Raw genomic sequence first — 6,265 nt, forward strand, 5'->3', positions numbered from 1 at the left:
TCAATTAAGTTGTTATTAGCATATTGTTTTCTTAAAACAGCCTTTTGTAATTCAGAAACATCATGTTTTAATGACTTAATTGTTTCTTTAAATTCTTTTTCATTTTTGGTTAAAAAGAAGTTAGCTTCAGATGCTTTGGCAAGATCAACAATCAATTCTTGATTGTGTTTTTGTGTGATTTCAAACAGACTTTCCTTTTCTGAATATTCTAGACATTTAGCACATTCAACAACAGCAGAAACAGAGTCAGGTTTAGAATCACATACCTGTGAGGTTTGTCCTTCAACATGAGCCATGAAGGCTGTAAGAAAAGAGAAAGATCCATCTTCAGAGAAAAATTGAGAAAGCTTCTCAGAAGTTCCAGCAGCTTTCTGGCACAGAATAGACTTTCTCTTGCATAAAGCTTCAGCATCAGCCAATAATTCATCAACCTCCAGATCTAAAGCCTCACTTGATATATCACCAGTATCAAGTGATTCACCATCAACACTTCCACTGTAACCCGAGCTATCTTCATCTTCAGAAGATTCACCAGCAGACACGGGTTCTTCAACCTTTTCAACTACTTTGGCATAACAAGCTGTGCCACCATTACCTCCATTACCTCCTTCTCCAAGCTGAACACTCCAGTTACAAATCTCATCAGCTTGAACAACTAATCCTCTGTGGGGATTAGAGTTTGAGGATCCAGAAGTATTTCCTCCCACGGGAACTAATTGTCTGTCAGAATTGTTCTGTTGTTGCTGAGGCTGTCTTTGATTCCTGAAAGGATTCTGATTGCCTTGCTTGGGTGGCTTCTGACATTCCCGTTTGAAATGACCCTTTTCACCACAGTTGAAGCAGGTGACAGCATTTTTATCAAAACCATACTTGGTGTTGTTATTGCTTTCCAAGCTGGTTCTCCCCGTTCTTTCCATAAACTCTTTAGCTCTACGGATAGCACTAGCAAGAGCCCACTTTATATCCATCATCTCAAACTCTTCTTTATCAACCTGCTGATAATCTTCGTTGGTTAGGTTGATATTTCCAATCTGACCCGCAACCAACCCACAGTAGGCGCTAACCAAGGTGTTCAACATCTCCATATGTTCCTTGGCTATCTCAACACTGACTTTTGAAAAATTGGAAGTATCCAATCTGACAGTGTTCGGATTGGAAGTAGCTTGAAAGCTTGAAGAACTTCCATAAAATCCCTGCTGTTGTGGTTGTTGCTGTTGAGCTCTGTTAGGATCCAGGAAAGGCGGTGGAGTGAATTGTTGAGCTGTCTGCTGTTGTTGTTGTTGAGATGAAGAATCTGGTCTTGAATACATCATTGTGTATGCTGAAGGATCAAATTGATTTGCTGTTGGAGGTCCGGTGTTGGAGATGAACGCTGTTTGAAGCTTAGCATGCTGAGAAGCTGGCTTTTCTCCAGTAATACCACCTGCAATCCCAAAATACATCTCGGGATTCTGAGGAGTGGTTGTTCTTTTCGCCTTGAGCTTTTCTTCAACATCTTTGTTTTCCAATTTCTGTATTAGCTCATAAATGGTAATTGTATCCAGAACACCGTTTTCCTTGAGTATCTCAAGATAACTGCTCCACTTTGCTGGTAAGGCATCAGCAAATCTTCTCACCATATCTTGTGGAGTGGCAGAGACTTTGAAAGCAAACATTTCACTCAACAGATGGTGATATCTTGTAGACAATTCTGATAGACCTTCATTCTCCATGCAGGTAAAACCTTCAAACTCTTTCTTTAGCAACTCCTGCTTGATCTTTCTTGATTGAGCATTTCCTTCACACCTTAACGTGAGCATATCCCACAAACTTTTGGTAGTCGTACAGTAGACGAATTGGTGGTATATATCTCTGTGAAGAGCCTGCGTGAGAATCATAAATGCTTTCTTTTCCAATTCAAACTTCTTCTTATCTTCATCAGACAGTGTGCTGTAAGTTTCTGGATTTGATCCTGCAACTTCCAACTCATTTTCAAACGAAGTGAAGAAACACATCCATAAGTCTTGACCTTGCCCCTGAACATAAGTTCTCAACCTTTCTTTCCACCATCCCCAATCATTGATGTGATTAAGCTTTGGCGGTTTCGTGCTTGTACCAGTTTCACTATCATTCTGCATCATTGCTTGAATGCTGTTGCTTTGATTAGTGACCAATGCCCATTGATTTGCCGTTATCATTGCAGCTTGAGTTGGGGCAATAGCCTGCATCCATGCAGTTTTGTTGAACTCTGGCGCAGATTGCGTGGTTGATGATTGCGTAGATGATGACTGTGGAGTCAAAGTTGTCGTAGTCCACGCAGAAGGATCCCATTGACCATTTGTTCCCATTTTATAATTAATATATTAGGTGAAAATAAATTTAGAAAATTGATTTTCACAAACTATTTTAAAACTTGAAAAATGACAACAGCCGAAGGATAAGGATCGAAAGACCTGAAATCACAAACTGTTAAATTCAAACAGATAAGACTCGAAAGATGGCCCGAAAGATAACACTGTTCGAAAGATCAACAGTATTCGAAAGACTACTGTTGAGTTTTCGAACAAAAACTTCGAAAGATTCCCCTACTCGAAGGATCCTTATCTTTCGAAGACAAACAGTAACTCGAATGATGGATCTTTCGAGAAGATTCCTTGACTCGAAAGATGGCACACTGACTTCGAAGGATTGTTCGAAGGATAGTTATCTTTCGAATCTCCTTAATCGAAAGATGATCTGTCGAGCTCGAAAGATATCTTTCGAACACACTCTGACACACTGACACAAGGTTGACTGAAAAGTGACAGGTTGATGTGGTTGGTGAACCACCTTTCGGCAGAAAGGATGTTCTGCACAAACTTTTCACCAATTTTCACCAACTTTGAAAATTTTGCCAAAAAGGGAAGCTTCTTATCCACACCTAGCAACCGGAATATGACCGGAATATTTGCCGGAAAATAGCAAACCTTTCAAGACAAAATTTTAAGTTACCCAATCCTTCCCACACAACACCCGGTTAGTTTAAAACACGTTTTTAAGGATAGAAAGTCCAGAAACACACTAAAAACGGGAGTTAAACCAAGAAAACTTTTGTCCAAACACAAACCAAGGTCTTGCACAAACCCGGTTTAACAAGGAAAAGAGCCACGGCTCTGATACCACTTGTAGGTCCCTTTCCGGAGGATGACGAACCTAAACCTTGTTATACTAACCCACTAGCGAGTGCGGAATCCAAGCTAGCAAGCAAACCGGGTTGAGACAAGCATAAACACAAACACACAAGGATTCACCGATTAACACCACTGTATTAATACGAATGAAGGTTCCGGTTACAAGCACAATGTTTACAAATCTAACTTGCAAACTCTCTAGTGTGTGTGTGTGTTTTGATAGAATGCTCTCAAACTCTCTCTATGTGTGCATCTATCTCACAAGCCTCTCAAGTCTCTTTGAAACAACACACTTCATGGGTATTTATACCCACACACAGCAGGTCTGGTTGAAGGATTAGACAGATTGTCCGAAGGACCATCTGTCGACCACAATGGCCATCGAAGGATCTATATATACTTCGAAGGATAGCTTATCCTTCGAAGTCCATCCGTATCCTTCGTGGTTTATCTTTCGAGCCAATCGAAGGATAGACATAATCCTTCGATTGCTCATCCTTCGACTCAGACACTTCACAAACATATTTCTAACTGTTGGGCCAAGTCAAACCAGGAGGACGGTTGACTTGGTCAACTTACAGGACTGACAAGGACATCGTTTACATCGTGACCGAATACAGACAAAGTACAGACATAAGTGCATCAACAAGTATAATTGGTGGCTGGATCCTGGTCAGACACGCCCTCAAAGCGGGTATTATCCGCAGGTGGATTTTGGGGGTGTGACAATTATTATCATTATTATTATGATTATTATTATCATTATGATTATCATTATGATTATTGTTATTATTATTATCATTATGATTATTATTATTATTATTAGTATTAGTATTATTATTATTATTATTATTATTATTATTATTAGTATTATTATTAGTATTATTATTATTATTATTATATATTCTAATGTTCCCATTAATCTCAACTGATTTTTGGGTTGATCCTGTCCATTGAAAGTCTCCAACTTTTAATCTCAATCGTTTAAATTCAATAGTTTCTTCTAGAAGCGCAGCAGTTGGAGTCTCTCGTAAACTCCCACGTTCTCCCCCACCCACATTTTTTGCTGGTAACCTCCCATGTTTCTGTAAATAAAAAATCTTCTCACGCCAGAACAGCCTCTTCTCCCGTCTTTTCACTCTCCAGCCACCAATCTTCGATGATCGTAGGATCGACCTATTTCTCAAGGTATGTTTTAATTTTCGTTTAATCAAAGGGTTTTTTAATTGATTTATAAGCTTTGCTTAGTATGCAGTTATATACGTGTCTATTTTGCAACAAATTGTGTTTGCTATTCAGATATATATATATATATATATATATATATATATATATATATATATATATGGCGTTATTACAGGGAGGCGTCATCTCAACTCAGGATCGATGGTTTAGATGGGGCCAAAGATTTGACCAAGGTCTCTCTTACCTTTTTTTTTCCATTTTTGCCTTCTGTTTTGTTTTTCCAACTTTTGTTACAATTTGTCTCAAACTGCTTGATTGATTTCTCTTGGGTTTAATTGTTTAAATCATATTCGAAACAAATATGATTGGCAGGTAACGTTTTCAAATCAAAATTGTTGATTTACAAATTGCAGGTCGGTTACTCCATTTTAAAATCAGAATTGTTGATTTGTTGGTGTAAGTTGTTGGATGCAGGTTCGATTTAGATGTCTATTTGAGGATATTCGCAACCAAAGTTGAATGTATTATCTTTCTCAATTCTCATGATCAGCATTCCCCAGGTGTCATTCGCATGAGTCTTTGCTGATAAGGAGAAAAATAATTCAAAGTTATTACGTGTAATCAAGTACTTATAAATTATTTCAACATCTATAAAAAGCACAACTCTATTTAACTTCTCTTATCATGAGTTAGCTGTTACAAATCAAGTACTTACAAATTTCAACTTCTATACATATCATTGCAGGACACTTACAAATTAATTTAGTGTGGATCCAATGGAGTACATGCTATCAATTTGTGGGAATGAGGCTCTTTGGGAGCTCTCATCTCCTGGAATAGTTGCAGCTTTTACATGACATCTGATAACAATTATATGGTTAAGACAATGAAAAGGGAAGAAGTCAAAGTGAGTCATTCCTCCAATCTAATTCAAATTTTTTTTATTACTTGATGTCATAAAGTGATTATATTGTTGGTTTAACATGCTTTTGTTAATAACCATAATACTAAGGAGGATGCTTCTAGCATACTTTGAGCATATATGAAATCCTTTGTAAACACACTCATCACCAAATTTTTTGGATGGCATAGTGTGAAGTTTAGCGGATCTTCACAACGGAAGGTATGACTGAGTAAAACATGAACAAGAACTTAACTTGCTGATTACGTTTTTGTTCATGGGTAGGTGTAGTTTGTTGTTATGGGAAATCTATTCTCTACCAATGTACCAATTAATAGACGGTTTAAATGTTTAGTCTTAATGTTATTGTTTGTATTATTGGATGCAGAGATATGGGGCTGTCACATCCACAATTCCACAAAAAAACTGTGACTAGATTTCAGTTCAACATGATACATACATAAACTTCATGAGTTCGAAGAAGAAAAATCTCATATTATGGCTTGAATGAGGATTCAGTGCATTACTTTTGATTACACAGGGTGTTTATTAAGGTTCATTTGGTAATATTGACTTATTAAGTCTAAGTAGAGTTTATGTTGTTCTTAAACTCATTTGGCCTTAATAGTTAAAATGAATTCTCTTTATTTCTTAGTGTTTGTTCAGGTCCATACACCTTTTAACCACACATACATATTGATACGGATGATATTCGGACAATGTCTAATAATGTTCAAATTGAAAACTGGAAATATATGTGTCTATATCCAAACTTTTTGTTGGTTTTTATATTGGGTTGAAATTCTAATTTTAAAGTTTATCAACTTTAATTACAAATGATTATTCTTCTCTTTGCTTCATCAAGCACGCGACTCATACCATTAATATGGCCGTCCACCGGACGGGCATAGAACTAGTTATTATTATTATTATTATTATTATTATTATTATTATTATTATTATTATTATTATTATTAGTGTTATTAGTATTATAAGTATTATTATTATTATTATTATTATTATTATTATT

General features: G+C 36.6%; 1 long non-coding RNA gene across 1 annotated transcript; it reads left to right on the forward strand.

Moving 5' to 3' along the window:
• Window positions 1–5,085: 5,085 nt before the first annotated feature.
• LOC110865374 lies at window positions 5,086–5,883 on the forward strand. The gene is made up of 3 exons (XR_002550579.2): window positions 5,086–5,241; window positions 5,427–5,516; window positions 5,624–5,883. It is a non-coding gene; the product is annotated as an uncharacterized LOC110865374 (long non-coding RNA).
• The last annotated feature ends 382 nt before the right edge of the window (window positions 5,884–6,265 follow it).

This window comes from Helianthus annuus, chromosome 6 (assembly GCF_002127325.2).
Source record: "Helianthus annuus cultivar XRQ/B chromosome 6, HanXRQr2.0-SUNRISE, whole genome shotgun sequence".
NCBI classification, from domain to species: Eukaryota; Viridiplantae; Streptophyta; class Magnoliopsida; order Asterales; family Asteraceae; genus Helianthus; species Helianthus annuus.